The 17,124-nt window shown below is 35.8% G+C and overlaps 1 protein-coding gene across 1 annotated transcript in view; it reads left to right on the plus strand.

Moving 5' to 3' along the window:
• Window positions 1-17,124, plus strand: part of PPP1R9A (protein phosphatase 1, regulatory subunit 9A) — a 347,596-nt gene that overhangs the window by 67,946 nt on the left and 262,526 nt on the right.

Consider the following 17,124-nt stretch of genomic DNA (forward strand, 5'->3'; position numbering starts at 1 on the left):
GAATATATTTCTTGGATTGTATTGACACCCTTCCTCATCATGTCTCTTCTGTTTCATTTCACTTATTTTGTTTGTTGTTGTTATGTGTCATTAAGTTGCTTGTGACTCATAGTGACCCTATGTACAACAGCTCTGAATCCTGCTCTATACTGTGCCAACCTTATTGTCTCTGATACACCTATTCCCATTACCCCAGTCACTGAATCGATCCATCTCATCGAGGGTCTTCTCTTGCACTGTCCCTCTACCCTCCCAAGCCTTATGTCCCTGCTCAAGGACTGATCCTGCCTTGCAACATGTCCAAAGTAAGTCAGACAAAGCTTCAGAGTCCTTGCCTCCAAGGAGAAGCCTGGTCTCACCCTTTCTTGGATGAACCTGTTTGTTCTCCTTATAGTCCATGGTATATTCAGTGTTCTTCTCCAGCACCACTGCTCAAAGGCATCATTTCTTCTTCTATCATCCCTAGTCATTGTCCAGCTTTTTCATGCATAGCAAGTAATTGCAAAGACTGTGGCCTGGATAAGGTGCACCTTAGTCTCCAGACTGACATAGTTGCTCTTCAGTCCTCTGTAGAAATCCTTGACAACAGACTTTCCCAATGCAGTTCATCTTTTGACTTCCTGGCGCTGGTACCAAGAGTGTTGATTGTGGAGCCAAGCAAACTAAAGCTGTTAACAATCTCAGTCTCTTCACCATCTATGATGCTGCTGCCAGTCAGCCCAGTGGTGAGAATCTTTGTTTTGTTGAACTTCAGTCCATATTTAAGGCTGCAGTCTTGACCTTCTGCAGCAAGCACTTCAGGTCCTCCTCAGTTTGACCAAGCCCTGTTGTGTCATCTGCATAAATGCAGGTTGTTGATGAATTTTCCTCCAATCGTGATGCCACATTCCTACTGATAGAGCCCAGCCTCCTAGATGATCTGTTTTGCATATAGATTGAAAAAGTATGGAGATAGGACAAATTTCACTTACTTTCACTTTACTTGCATACTTCTGAATATATATATATAAAACATACTTGTTGTTCTGTGTTACTGAGTTGGAACCAACTCATACCTGACCCTCTAAATGGGATTTCAGAGGCAGTAAGTAGCATGGGAAAAGATTGCCCATCCATCTCTTGCAGAGCAACTTGTAGATTTGAACTACATCCCTTTGGAATGGCAGCACAACTTATACAGGTTCTAAATATAGAGAATACTTAAACTCTAGCTGCTTTGGTTTCAATGGGGTTTGAAGCTTGCTTGTTTTCCATCTATCCTTGAAGTAGTCTCATTTTTCTAAATACAAAATTTGAATGCCAGTGAACTATTTACCCCTCTCGTGTGAGAAATGATAGGCAGTCTCCTCCTCTGTGATAAACTGCCTCTGAAAACCTGCCAGAGGGTCAGCTATGAATCAGTTCTGACTCTGTGGTACCCAACCAAGATGTGAGAAATCGTTGGGAAGGATCAAATATTCTGTTCTACAGTAATGAATCGTAAATTGTCTTACCTCCAAGCATTTTTGTAACATTGTAGTAAGACTTCTTATATTTTAATTCACTGTCTGATTCTCCTTATGTAAGCTGGCTTTTAAAAATATTACATCTATTTAATTTTGAATGGTTTCAGAGTGAAATTCTTAAAGAATTCCCCTTTCCTATTAACCTTTGCTAGTGCATTAAGCTCACATAGCCTCCATTGTAACTTCTTGAAACAAAAGATGGTTGTTTTTCTTGCTAGGTGCCATAGAGTTTTAAAATTGTCTAAAACCAGCCAAATGTTTTGATTTATTGTGCTTTCTCCACACCTGTATACATTAAATTTCTGCTTGGCCACTCCACAATAGCTCCATGTGAAAGTGTGGACATAAATATTCATTTTATTCCCTACTTTTTCAATTACTATCTGTTTGTTGTTTAGTCTCTTAGAAGCAAGTTGAAGTCTATTTTGAAGAATCCTGTACTTTGATATCTAAATTGTAGAACATTGCTTGGGACCTTGAATTGTTAGGGAGATTTTTCTATTGATAGGGTATATCAACACTTACACAGTTTTACTTGGCGGTAATGTACTTGTATGCATCCGAGCCCTCCTACAATTTGAAGCTACGAGCTCAGTGTCAGAGATCACTGCTCTGTCAGTATGTCCTATAACACAAAAATGCAACAGTCACCACAGATGAATGAGGGGACAGGCAGTGGGGATGCCCATTATTCCATCTATGCAGTTAACTAGATGTAGCACAACTTTAATATTAAAAAATAATGTTTGTTGATGGGTACTTGGGTTGTTTCCAGATCTTTGCTATTGTGAACAAAGCCACAATAAATAGGAGTGTGCATATATCTGCTTGGGTGGCAGTTAAGGTTTTTTTAGGGTAAATTCCTAGTAGTGGAATTGGTGGGTCAACTTTTTGAGAAAAGCACCATACAGTCTTCCATAGTGGTTGCACCATTTTACACTCCCTCCAACAGTGAATAAGGGTTCCAGTTTCTCCACAACGTCACCAGCATTTGATGTTTGCTGTTCTGTTAAATTTTGCTGTTCTTACTGGGATGAGATGATAAATGAATGGATAGAGAAGCTCTGGTATATTCACACAAAGGAATACTATGCAGCATTGAAAAACAAGGACCTCATGAAATATTATGCAAAATGGATGACCCTGGAGGACATTATGCTGAGTGAAATATCTCAGTTACAAAAGGACAAATATTACATAGGGCCACTTTTGTAAAACGGGGCTAACATCAGGGTTGAGGGTAGATAGAAAAGGAAGAGAGGAATGATGTATATTGCATTGAAACAGAGGAGGGCGAGAACTGTTTAAAAGGGACACAAGAATGGGTATTCTTGTCATTACAGAAGTCCAGAGCTGCATAGTTGAGTGGACCTGTGGGGGGAGGGATTGTATAACAATGAGAGAGTTTTTCTTTTCAAGGAGAAGAGTGAATTTGGGGGTAGGGGTGGTTAGGGAGAAAAGTGCAACAATGAATGACTGGAAACCCTAAGTCTTTGTAAACTTTCATTAAAATTAATAAGAAAAAAATGTTGCTGCTGTTTTATTATTTTTCTCCCTATTTATCCTCAAAAGAAAACACCAAATAATTTAGCCATGCATTATGCTCATGCCCTTGTATATATCTTTTGTTTAGAAAACTTCCTTTAAGACACATCTGTAATGGATCTCAGTGAATATTTGGCTAAATGATCCAAACTAAATAAAGCTAACAAAACATTCCTAAAGAAATTGGTGATAATTTCAGTGTAACTGTCTGAATTACATTATTTTACATAACAAAAATATGAATCTCTTTGGCAAAACCATTTGTATTACTTTCATGAATCAGTGATTCAGTTTTTCAGTAGCAGTTATGAAAAATTCCTCTAATCTCATCCTTTTTATTTTCAGTGCATAGCAAAGATTCCATACCAAAGATATTCAGGAATTGTTTGTCAAATGAGACTGTTTATTTGCTCCATCATGTCATTGCATTTAAGGTATGGTGATACCTGACAGGGCATAAATGCCTGCTTCTGGGAAGGTGTAAAAGGTCTTGAAAAAAACCCATCTTTCAATGTTATTTCTAAGTTCATATGGATTTTGCACACATACCCCACATGTGAATATGGGCAACCTAATTGAAATATTTTAGTGGCTGTTTATTTTCTAACAGTAACTCTGGTGTTTTTAGAGTATTATGTATATATAGCGATTGATGCTGCTTTATCTTTGCAGTCTTCTGATAGCCTAAATAACTCTTCTCTTTCCCCAGGTGAAAAATTTTAACCTTCTGAAAATAAACGTGTTGCTCCTTAACTTTTATTTGTAAAATAGAAATCAATTTTAAAATGTCAGTTATGCCATTTGCTCCCTCAACTTCTTTGCAAGATGCAGCTGGGTAAAGTTAGATAGGGAAGTGCCTTTTCCCAAGATACATAGTTAAGTTGCAGGGTTAGGATTCCAAGATGAGTAATTTTCTGTTGCTATTACACTGACTCTGGATGTAACATTTCAAAAAGTAGCAAATAATCTACTGGCATTACTTATCTTTTATTATAATTGATTTGTAGTTTTGATTATAGAAAAAGAAATGGCAACATACATAGTAGAGATAATAATGTAGAACCTCAAAGGCTGAGTCTGTTCTGAACCTTTTTTTTAAAATGTTCTATTTCACAATTGTAATTCTCTTGCTGAAAGCCCTGTGTCGTAACATCCTTAGTTTGTTAATTTAGTGCTGCTGTAGGCATATAGTGAGAAAAGAGTGACTTCCACATCTGTCATTACTGCTGTGGTAATTTGATGTTTAACAGATAAGAAATCTGACTTGTGGAAGGCTAGTCTGGAATTCACTTCTCTCAAGGGAGCATATTGTTTGGGTTTGAAAGTACGCTTGCACTTGAATTCATGAATAACTGTTGTAAACAAGGACTTGGCTGACATTATAATTAAGATTTGAGTCTTTTTAGAAATTGAAGCTTTTCAGTGGTCTCCTCCTTTCTCATAGATAATCACTGTTATGATAGGCATACATTTAAGAGTCAGAAGTGTTAAATATTTGCAGTGAACAAGACCGTTATGTCATAATGCAATGTGAAGATGTAAGTGCTGAGTTCCTTAACATCTAATTTCCATGTCGTTTGCATAGTGGACTGCTGTATGGGTGGAATAAAATAATGCACTAAAGGACTTTGGCAGCATCTAAAAATCAACTGAATGACAACTTTTATTTTGATTTGTTAGCTGTGTTTATTTATGATTTGACTAATTAGCATTCGTTTTCTATATTTTCATCATACTGATCGGCATTCTTTGTTTTTCAATTGAAAATAAATTATCACCACCTCCTAGAAGCTGAAGTCTACCTTACAAGTTTGGGAGTTTTTCATGTGTTGGCCCACAAAAGAGTTTAATAAAATAATATATTAGAAAGCCATATTAGAAAAGAAAACTAAACAAAAAATGAGCAAAACTTGAATATTTTGTCTGTTGTTGTGTACCATTGAGTTGAAACTGAACCATAGCAGACCATTCAGTCAGTTTTCAGAGGCAGTAGATTGCACTGGAGGAGAATGCCCATTTTTACTCTCACAGAACATCTGGTGGATTTGAACTTTGAACCTTTGCATTAGCAGTGCAATTCCTTACCACTACATTACTAAAAAGCTTTCATTTAGATATAAGTGATACGGTATTTTAGGCATGTGGTGAAACATTTAAAAAATGACGTAGTATAGAATTAAGTCTTTTTTCTACTTTAAATGTTTAATATGATTATATGAACTGTATTCTTTTTAAGAAAGTTTTTGAAGCATGAATCAGGATTGTCCTCAGTCTGCAAGTTTATTTAAGTCTTTTAAGATTTTAGGAAGGAGAGGAAATGAGAATCAAGAAGTTGACTTGTCTAGGTAAAACACATGAAAAAAGGAGAAAGCTCAGATTAGGAACTCGAGAATGGTACTAGTTACTTAGGAAATTCTGGTAGGAGAACCCAAGGAACTTCCTGCCTTATAGCAAGAGCCCAGGTTAAATTGTGGTTGCATTTGTGGCCTTAGAATTTACAGTTAATGGAAATCTAGAAACGAGCTGTGCTGTAACCCCAAAGGCATGCAGTTTGAATTACAAGCTGCTCCACAAGAGAAAGACAAGCAATCTCCTCCCATTATTGTGTCTGAAAACTTGCTGGAGAGTCAGCTATGGATTGGTTCCAGCTTGATGGTACACTACTTCCAGGGTTGGAAGTAGAAAGAAATAACAGGAAATAAAAGTTGAAACAGAAATATCATCTCATGGGAAAGAGAAAAACTGGATCTTTGAAGAAATTGTGCTACATTTTTAACCCAAGACAAACGAATTGAATGGGACAGTAAGTGGGTCTAGTTTGTCCTTACACTGTAGTAACAGTGTTTTTATTTACTCTGTTTGGTTCGCTAGCTGTCATAACCATGTCTTGAAATGGAAAGACTAGTGTTAGAACTTGTATAACAATTCCACTGTGTTTTACAGTGTTACTATAAGTTAGAAATAGACTTGTTGGCAGTGGGTTTTGTTTCACTGTGCAGACAGGGTTGAGAATCTCTGCCTTAGAAGCATTCAACTGACCTTTCATCATTAGGGGAAGTCAATAAAGGAAAGTGATGGGAAAGAAAAAAGTGATCTGTAGCATTAACTTGCCATCTGTTCCTGTTCTACTAACTGACCATGGTTAGGGAGCAGGAGTAAGTGGCTGATTATTAATTTGGGGCATTAGGACACATAGGCCACTGGGCAGAACTCAGAGTAATGTTCTTGAATATTCCTTGCTTTCTTTTTTCATTGCAGTAAGGAGGGCATGACAGCTTGATTTTGCTTCCCTGGTTCTGACTGACTTTGAGTGAAAAGTTGATCATCTTTTCCTTCTCGACATTTTAGAAAAAAGTTACCATGTCAAGTCTCAGCTAATCTATCAAAAGATATATGAATAGAACAGATTTGTCTGTATCACTTCAAGCCAAGAAGTTTGAAAACGTTCCTTTTGGTCTCTGGCTTTGCTGCTACAGAATAATCACCAGTAATTTTGTAAAGAAATTTATTTTAAAATAGCAAGAGGGCCAAAAAAAACTATCAGAGGTAAAGAGAGTGAGAATTTACCGGGTTACACTCTGACTCTTTTCACATCTATGAGAAGAGCTTAAAATCTTTGAAGAAAGCTTACTTTGTCATTATCCCCTTTATGCTACACTTTTTGTATACACCTAATTGTACATTCTAAATTAACTAAAATATTAATAAATGCTTATTGAATGAATTCTGTGTATTTGGAAATGTTTAAAGACTGAAAGATTGGGCTCTATCCTGTTAATAGCAATACTGGGCATGATATGCCTAACCTATCATTTGCTTTTTTTGCCCGCCTGAAAGAGCATGTTGCGTGACTAATGCCCTGTGAGTTGATTGGTTTCCTGTAGTTTCTTGCAAAGGGGATCTGGTGACTCTTTGTCCAAGCACTCTTTTCCTATCCTAAAGGTCAGTAGTTGAAACCTATCATTGCTCTGTGGGGGGGAATGACCTCAAAAAACTATAGAACCTTAAGGGCACTTCTACTTTGTCACATAATGTTGCTATGATTTGAAATATACTTGGTGACACAAAGTGGCAACATCTGTTGTTTAAATGTACTGTTGAGGCGAGCTCTGTTGGCTTAGTGGCAAGAAGCTGCATTGCAATCCCAAAGGTGAGCAGTTCGAATCCACCACATGCTCTGCTGGAGGAGGAACAATCTCCTCTTCTTGTACCAGTCAGATCCCATTTTACAGTACACACACACACACACACACACACACACACTGTACTCTTGATCATAGATGGATACAATCAATTCATTCAGTGTTTGTTGTTGCACAGCCTTATGTTGAAGGAAACATAAGGAATGATACTTTACAATTAATGGCACCCAAACCCTATCAGAAAGCTGATGAAAATGAAAGATTCCCCCATCCTTGGTCCGTCAACTCGGCAAAGATTTTTGAAGCTCTTATAACAGAATTGATGGAAGTAATTTTATGGAAACTTATACTATTGTTGGTAAGTTACATTATAATTTGATTTGGTTATTTAGTTTTATTCTAAGGCAGTAATTTTGTCAGTTTTCGTCACTGTTATGTACTCAATAAAAGTTAAATGCTTACACACACATACACACATCTAACAAAAACTCTCAACTCATTGCATTTGAGTCAGAAGTGATTCATGGCTTTTGCTATAGTGAGTTTTCAGAGGCTATGAATTGCTCGAGAGGAAATTTCCCATCTTTCTCTTGTGGAGGAGCTGGTGGATTTGAACCACCATCTTTGAGTTGGCAGCTCCAGTATCTCTATCCACTAGGCCACCAGAGCTCACTATATATGTGAATGTATATACTGTAGATATGTTTACTGGTCACAAAAAGACCACAAGTCCTTAGTGGTTAGGATACACCAGGCACTATTTACATTTTGGACTGAATAAGTCTTTGTTGTGGGATGCTGCTTTCTGTGTTATAGGATAGTAGTGCCTACTCATTTGATAAGGGGCCCTGGAGGTAGAATGGTTAGGCTCAAGGATGTTAACGGAAAAGCTGGCGGCTGAATCCATCAGTGCTCCATGGGAGAAAAGACCTAGTACTCTGCTTCCAAAAAGATAGCAATCGAGAGTAATCTATGGATGTTTGCAAGTGCTATTGCTGATTTTTAGGATTATGGGGTATTAAGCATCTCTAAAAAGTTGGGCTTCTGGCAGTCAAATAGGTGGAGTTTCAAGTCTTTATTAAGTAAGTAAGAGCTTATTTTATTTGTCACTCTGAATCATAAACTGGTAAAAAGTGAAACATTTTGATTTCGTGGACATAAAGAAGCTAGAATTGTTTATCTGGTTTCACTCCTCAAGAGGCCATGTAGCCCAGCAAGGTGGAGAGGAGGTTAGAGGACAGAATGGTGAAGCAAAAGCCAATATTCTTTTCCACACCCCCCCCCAAAAGTCTACATACAATTACACTCGTTCTTATTGAGCCCATTCTAACTTAGAGCAGTTTCCAGGGCTAGAAATCATCATTATTACTTTTTAAAATTAATTTTAATGAACGTTTACAGAGACTTTTCATTCATTTTTGCACTTTCCTCCCTGCCCACTCCTCTCCCGCTCCCAATTCTCTCTTCTCTTTGAAAAGTAAAAGAAAAATTCTTTCATTGTTATACAATTTTTCTCTCTAAATCCACTCCACTATGCTGCCTTCATTCTGGACTCCTGTCATGACAATAATATCTAATCATATATCTCTTTTAAATAGTTCTCTCCCTCATCTGTTTCAATGCAATATACATAATAAATACTATCTTTCTCAGTCTCCCCTCAACCCTGATGTCAGTCCTGTTTTACCACAATGGCACTGTGCAATATTTGTCCTTTTGTGACTAAAATATTTCACTCAGCATAATGTCCTCCAGGGTCAACCATTTTGTATAATATTTGAGTTCCTTGTTTTTCAGTGCAGCATATTATTCCATAGTGTAAATATACCAGAGCTTCTCTATCCATTCGTTTGTTGATGGGCACTTGAGTTGTTGCCAGCACTTTGTTTTATGAACAAAGCCGCAATAAACATGGGTGTGCATGTATCTGCTTGGGTGGCAGTTATGTTTAAAGAAAACATAACTGGGCATATTCCCAGTAGTGGAATTGGTGGGTCAAATGATATTTCTGTTTGCAACTTTTTGAGAAAGCTCCATACAGCCTTCCATAGTGGTTGCACCAGTTTACATTCCCACCAACAGTGAATAAGGGTTCCAGTTTCTCTGAAACCTCACCAGCATTTGATGTTTGCTGCTCTGTTAAATTTTGCTGTTCTTACTGGGGTGAGATGATATCTCATAGTTGTTTTGAATTGCATCTCTCTTAGACCTAGGAATTTTGAACATTTCTTCATGTACTTGTTGGCCATCTGAATGTCTTCTTTGGTGAAGTGTCTGTTTCCTGTGCCCATTTTTAAATTAAGTTATTTACCTTTATATTTTTGTGGTGCTTGAGTATTTTATAAATTCTAGATGTAAGTCCCTTGTCTGATATGTCATTACCAAATATTTTTCTTAATCTGTGGCTTCCCTTTTTACCATGTTAGAGAAGTTTTTGAATGTGTGTAGGGATTTGATTCTTAGAAGGTCCCATTCATCTGTTTTATCCTCTCCTGGTTGTAGATTTTTCAGGATGCTTGGAAGACTGTTTATGTTGTGGGTTAGGACTTCTAGAGTTAGAAGCCAATATTTTTTTGAGAAGGTAAAGGACACCTCAAATTTACATAGATATGAATAGATGGGTAATAAACATTTCAACATAAGAAACAGAGAAGATTTTGTATTGAACATACTAATTTAATTAGTTATAGAGTTCTGGTAGCCTTAGTGAGTAAGGAGTTATACTACCAACCCAAAGACAGCTGCTTTGAATCCACCTGGTACTCGCAAAAGAAAAAGGGACAATCTCTTGTGTGATTTTCAGCCTTTGAAAAGCCATGGGAGGGTTGGAGATGAGGGCTAGGTCCAACTCAGTGCCAGTGAAAGAAGCTGATTATGGTGTTTGGCTGTGCTACAGATGTAAGGAGAAATGTATTTAGCGTTTCTGGGACTATCTATGTTCTGTTCAAAAAAATTCGTCATTGGGTTGAAACTGTCTCCTAGGTGACTCTTTCTTGGTTTCTGCAGCTATTAAATTGCATGAGAGGAGATTGCTCGTCTTTCTTCCTTGGAGTTGCTAGTGTATTCATTGCTAGTTAAGCATGACCTCTGAGTTAGCAGTTCAACTTTACAACTTCCCATGGAATAGGCCCCAAGAGCTCCCTGTATATACTATTTAGAAGGTTTAGAATTCCCATGATGTACATATGAAAGATTACAGACATTGAATTTTTTATTCAATAAGAGTGAATTTATTTCTGAACACCTCTCTTTTATCTTTCTTTGTAAGTTTGATAATTATTGTTGTTTTTGTTAAGTGCTGTCAAGTCACCTGTGACTCATAGTGACCCTATGTACAATAGCTCTAAACCCTGCTCTGTCCTGTGCCAACCTTGTTGTCTCTGATACACCTTCCCTCATCACCACAGTGACTGCATCAATCCATCTCATCAAGGGTCTATATCTTATTTTCACCGAAAGGGAATTTATACCCTTACCTTGTCCTTTTGTTTTCTCTTACTCAGTTGCACTCATGATGAATTTTAACAGCAGAATCTTTTCTAGGGTCAAATGATATAGTATTCTGTGCTTTGTGTCTGTGAGTGTAGCTATTCAGTATTGACAATGGATTTTGAGTTGTTGTTAGGTGCTGTCAAGTTGAGCACGACCAATAGCGACTCAGTGAATAACACATCTAAACTTTGTTCTATCCTGTGCCATCCTCTCACTTCCTGATACATTAGAGCCTATTAGGACAGTTAGCATGTTACTGTACCTGGTCAAAGGTATTCCTTTCTTTTGCCGACCCTCTATCTTTCTTAGCATCAAGTCTCTCTCCAAGGAATAACCCCTCCTAGCAACATGCCAGAAGTATGTGAGGCCAAGCTTTGTCATCTTTTCCTCTAAAGGGCACTCTGGCTGCAGTTTCTCCAAGACATATTTGTTTGTTCTTCTGGAATTCCATGGGGTGTTCAGTATTCTTCTCCAACACCACAGCTCAAAGGCATCAGTTCTTCTTCTGTTGTACTTACTCATTATTGAGCTCTCAGATACAAAGTAAGTAATTGGAAAGACCATGGTCTTTCCATGGCCTGAATCAGAGGCACCAAAGTCCTCAAATTGAGTAATGATTATTCCGCAATAATTTGGAGAGATCTCTACCTGCAAATTTTCCTGCAGACTTTAACTGCAGAGGAGTGCAGTACACCTCATTTCCAGACTATTGGTACCAAGTGTGTTCGAATTGAAGGCACTCAACAACAACAACAACAACAAATCATGATGTTGCCCTTCAGTCTAGTGTTATGAATCTTTGTTTACTTCATGTTGAGATACAATCCATATTTGAAGTGGTATTCTTTGATCTTCTGCAACAGGTGCTTCAAATCCTTCTCACATTCAGCAAGCAAGGTTGTGTGATCTCTATAATATAGATTATTGGTGAGTCTTCCTCCAATCTTGATGCCACATTCTTCTTCATAGAGTCCAGCTTCTCAAATAATTTGCTCAGTATATAGATTGAATGGATATGGGTAAAGAATACAACCCTGACACACTTCTTTCTTAATTTTAAACCATAGATTGTTTCCTTGTTGCGTGTAAGACGGATTAAATGCTTTCTGTGATTATTGCCTGTGGACAGTTGTTATCTTTTGGTTTGGCCTCACTTACATGATCAAAACAATTACTTTTTGTTAATTTTTTATGAAATTTATGAAATACAGGGTTAAATAGAACTGTTTAATGCTTCTCTGTTGATAGAAATTTTTAAAACTTCAGATGCGTTTAGGAAAAATCTTAAAAGTTAACTGAGTTTTGTATGCCTTGTTGCTACAACAAATATAACTTTCAAACCTTAAGGATAAACAGGAAGATTTGTCAAGGGATCAGTGTTCTTGGATTAACATCCTATGTTCAGTTGTATATGTTAGTGTCCATAAAATTTTAAACATTGAACTGATGTCATGGCAAGAGTAGAAAAGCGATAAATTAGATGATCTGCCTGACAGAAATATAGCCTGAAAGGAGAATGTTCATTCTTGTATAGAACTTTCTGTACACTTGGCCCGAGTGTCTTTAAGAAAACAATACTGCCTTTCAGAATTCTGCTGTTCTCTAAAGATATTTTTCATATCAGCATATCACATCCAGAATATCTTATGTTAAGTTTTCTGTTAAATTTAAAATGAGAATCATTCAACATTAAAATCTGAATTAAGTACACAAAGCCAAATTTTATACTTTTAAATGTGGCAATTACAACAGGAGCTCTCTTTTTCCAAAGTTGATTTTTAGATTATTTTACAAGTAAAAGCATGTGAAAAATTTGGCAAGCACTCATTTCTAAGAGTTGAGTTTGACTTTTGTTTTCATAGGAGAATCTTGGCAAATTATAGCCTGTTTTGTGAGCTCTCACTTGATTGTAGGGGTAAATAAAGAATCTATTTATATTTCTTTAACTGTCCAGTCAAATTAAAATTTGAGAAAATATTAAAAATAAATTGCCGCATGTATGGTTTTAATCATCTTATTATTATTTATCCAGTAACTTACAGTATCTTCTCTTTTGTAATATTTTTTACTTTTGTTAGTTAAAATTTATTAATCATGCATATTTACTATTAGTCATGAATTATTATGAATAGCAGCATTCATCTTCTACTGGAGGGAACAATTGATCAGTTACAGTACTTCAGCAGGATAGTTAGAAGTTCCCAAAAGAGTGAACTAAATGGATCAGTGTCATTGGAAAGAGAGTTCTTTCTTTAATCTGCTTCACATTTTTTATGAATGACTTAGAGGAACACTCACAAAATGAAATTTAAGCCATGCAAGCTTGAAAATGATAGACAAATTAGAATTTAAAGTTCTCTGGACCAATAACACTCTATCTTACCAAAGAAAACTCAGTTTAAAGTGTGTAACTTGACCATTTCTTACTTTAATGGGGTTAGTTTTCTATTGCTATTCCATTGTAAGTTGGTTCTAATATAAGTGGAATATGACTTTTATATTTGACTTTTCATCATTGTCTTTCGTTATCAGTATCTGTATAAATCTAACCTTTATTTGTCATTAGAGATTGGAAACTTTATATCTGACAGTGATATAACATCAGCAAATTATGTGCTGCAACATTGTAATACATACCTCTAATGAATAAGATGTAAAAACACCCCTTCCCCAAACAAAAAACTCCCCAAAACAAACCAAAAACATCCTGCATGGCTGTATTTTTTTCTTTTTTTCTTTTTCATGGCTGTAATTTTTGTAATTTGTATACTTGTAAAGTCAGTGACCTACCTATATGTTTAACAGTCTCAGGTTAGAATTCTGCAAAATGGTTTTAATGGATCACGTGTTTTTATAAGTGCCAGAGTGTGATTTGCTGTTGTTTTGAGGTGCAACTGAGTTGACTCTGACTCCTAGCGACCCTGCAGACGACAGATTCTGTATCATCCTTATACTCTCTGCTGTGCTTAAACTCATTGTTATAGTCACTGTATTAGTACATGTTGCTCATTCTGCCTTTATTTGGCTAAGGTTGTAAGTAGCCATAGTAGTTACAGTTTCTCAGTCAGTTTTAGAGGAATCCCCTAAACTATCACTTATTCAGGATACTTTTGGAGTATTGTTGAATTCTTCATATATGCCTTTCCTCTAACCAGCAAGCTTTTACACTTAATTTCTCTCTTTAGCTTCCTGTTTTTATTTTGAATTAATTACAATCTTAAAGATTGCAAGATTAGGGCAAAGAAATACCATATACTTTTTAAAACCCAGATTCTCTGTAGGAAAACATTTTATCACTTTTACATAACTATTATTACTCTTCCCTTTCTCCCTCCCTCTTATTTGAACTATTTGAGAATAAGTAAGCACACATGATTGCCTTCTTATCCTTAAATACTGAAGTATAAATTTCTTGAAACTGAGAGCTTTCTTTTAGGTAACTGAAATAGTTATGAAATCAAGAGCTGATTTAACATATAGACCCCATTCATATTTATGCAGTTGATCAGTAATTCTTTAATAGCAAATGAAACAAAACTTTAAAAAAATCAGATCCAGGCAACTACATTGCATTATTGCATTTAATATGTCCTTTCACGTACACTTACCACTGTTACATTGGAATTGCAAGTATGCAGAGGTACTCTGCAAGTTGTGGTTGTCTCTTTTTTTGCATCTGCTGCCACATAATCTCTTTGGTCTCCATTCTTGATGCTGTTAACTGAGATTGCTTGGCTAAAGTAGTGTCTGCCAGTTTTCCTCCCCGTGCAGAAACATTTTGCTCTTTAAGAACTATTTTGTGAGGAGATACTTTATGACTTTATAAATATATTATTTCTTATTAAACTGTGGTCTTCCAGTTTTAGCGTCCATTGATTCATGTCTCAATCAGGTATCACTGTCAATGTGGTTTTCTAGTTCTGTCATTCTTTTACATTTTTTATTTGGCATAATAGTGTGAGAAAAACTTTTCATTCTCCTCACTTAGCTATGAACTCATGGATTCTTGATTCTGTGGCTTACATGTATTTATTACTGTTTCTTTTTCATGCTCCTATTATTCCAGATTTTGCTAATGGGAGATCCATCTGGACAGTTTGTAGGTCCAGTTGGAAAATTTCCATAATTCCTTGAGCTCTTCCTTTTTTTGTTAACAGAAAAATATATTACAGATTCAACTTGTACTACTTCCCCCTGCCCTTGAACTGTTAATTTTTCTCCAAGAAGGCCTGATTTGTTTTAGTCACGTATGATATGTAGAAACCAAAATTTTCAATTCCTGTGAAAACTTGTACTGCAGTGCAATTGCCTCTTTTTACTCTCAGTGGACAAACTTAGAATATCCAGGCATGTACACACACAAAAGAAGAGATGCACACATTTATATCTATATTTCTCTATTTAGACTTAAAATTCTACCATATGTAATCTCTATCATTGTCATAACTTACTCTGTAAACAATATAGTCTGAAGTGTAGTCTGAAATTCTTACTTTGCTTTCATTCTTGATGACGCACTTTCTTCCATTGTCATTCTTGAAGCATATGTGCACTGGATGCATAATTCTATTTGGACTCCTTGGAGGCAAGGATTTTGAAGCTCCATCTCACGTACTCTGGGCATGTTGCAAATAGGGACCAGACCTTAGAGAGGGACATCATGCTTGGAAAGGTGAAGAATGGATAGCACATTGGTTCAAGAGGTTGGCTCAAGATACAGCATGGTTCTGAGCTATTGTACATATAGAGTCACTATGCGTTAGAAGTGACTTGATGGTGCATAAGAAAACAGTTTCAATGGATATGTCACAAGACTAAATGAACTTGAATATGAATCTACCAAAATTTTTCAGCCTGAAAAATAGATAAAATATTAAGAAACAATTAACAGGGGTTTGGATCTGTTAGAGAACTTTTGTGACATAGTATCTAGACAGTTGCACTCTCGCCTAAAGGTTGCATGTCACCAGATTCAAATCCACTACTAACCTCTGCTGGAGAAACTTGGACCATTTCATCAAGTTGTGATTTACAGCTTTGGAAACCTCAAATGAAGGGGTCATTATGAGTCAAAACTGACTGTGACATTAAGTATGTGTGTTTGTTCTGTTAGTGTTTGGGGATGTGTTGGATATTATCTAAAGGCATCTCATGTGCTTAATGGAATCTCAGAAGGCAAGGAGGGAAGTGATTGAGTGGGAAAATATATTTGAACTAATAGTTGGGGGGAATTCCTCAATATTAGAGAAGGATGTATCTACTGAATACTAAACAGGATAAGTGAAAACTTTGTCTAAATTACCATAATAAACTGCTAGGAACAAGAACTTAAAAATAAAATCTTGAAAAAAGTAAAAGAAAAAGACTCACTCATTGTGTAAAAACATTAATCCTGCAAAAAAGGAAAAAAATGAGTTCATATTTCTCATTTTAAACTGTATACGTTAGAAGACTGATCTATCAAGAAAAAAGTCACAAATGTCAAGAATGTACTGAAGCTATTATTACAGTGTGGTGGCTTAGTGGTAAGGAGTTGTGTTTCCAACCCAGAGACTCACAATAGAAATTCACTAGGTTCTCCTCAGGAGAAAGATGGACTTTTCCCCTCCTGTGCAGTTTATTATTTATCTCTGAAAACCTGCTGGGAGGTCAGCTGTGAGTTGGTGCCAACTTGACAGTATGCAACAACAAACATACATTAAAAATATAATAAAATGATCATATGAAAAACCTTATGCCAACGCTTTCACTTTGATAATTTAGAGGAAATAAGAAAATGTTTTTAAAATAACAGTTTAGCCAGAATGAACACAAGAATGACCAGATAATTTGCATAGTTTAAAATATCTTAAGTAAAAAAGAGCATTGCAGTAAGAGAAAATTATGGATGTATTTTTTCATAGTATTCATAATAAACTTATAACAGTATTGGCAAATAAAATATAATAGTATATACAAATAATAATAGTATATTTAACATATGTTAATATATTAATGTATTAACTTAATATATTAATAGTATATAAAAAGTATATATATTCCTGAGTCGATAACAGGCCACAAAGACTTGTTGGATAATATCAAAAAGCATGTTTGTATGTGTAGAATGCATCCTAAAAATGCATTTTTTATAAAAAAAAATGTACTTCAACATACTAAAAAAGAAAGAATTATTTCTGTCAGTACATAATGCATTTGACATTATATACAACGTCTCTTTGTTGAAGAATAGGAAGTTATTAAGGACTGGATTACTTCCCCAGTTAACACTCTTGCCACATCAGTTAAAAATGTAAGGTCTTAGCTATTGTAGTAAGATACATTAAAGAAGTAAAATGCGTAAATTTTGGAAGAAGTTGAATAGAATTATTTACTTTAAAAGTATTTATTAGTTCTGATAATTGATTTATAGGACTATCATAATTAAGAAATAATTCTTT

Source organism: Elephantulus edwardii, unplaced genomic scaffold, assembly GCF_000299155.1.
Source record: "Elephantulus edwardii isolate Elephantulus edwardi_28Jun2011 unplaced genomic scaffold, EleEdw1.0 scaffold00007, whole genome shotgun sequence".
NCBI lineage: Eukaryota > Metazoa > Chordata > Mammalia > Macroscelidea > Macroscelididae > Elephantulus > Elephantulus edwardii.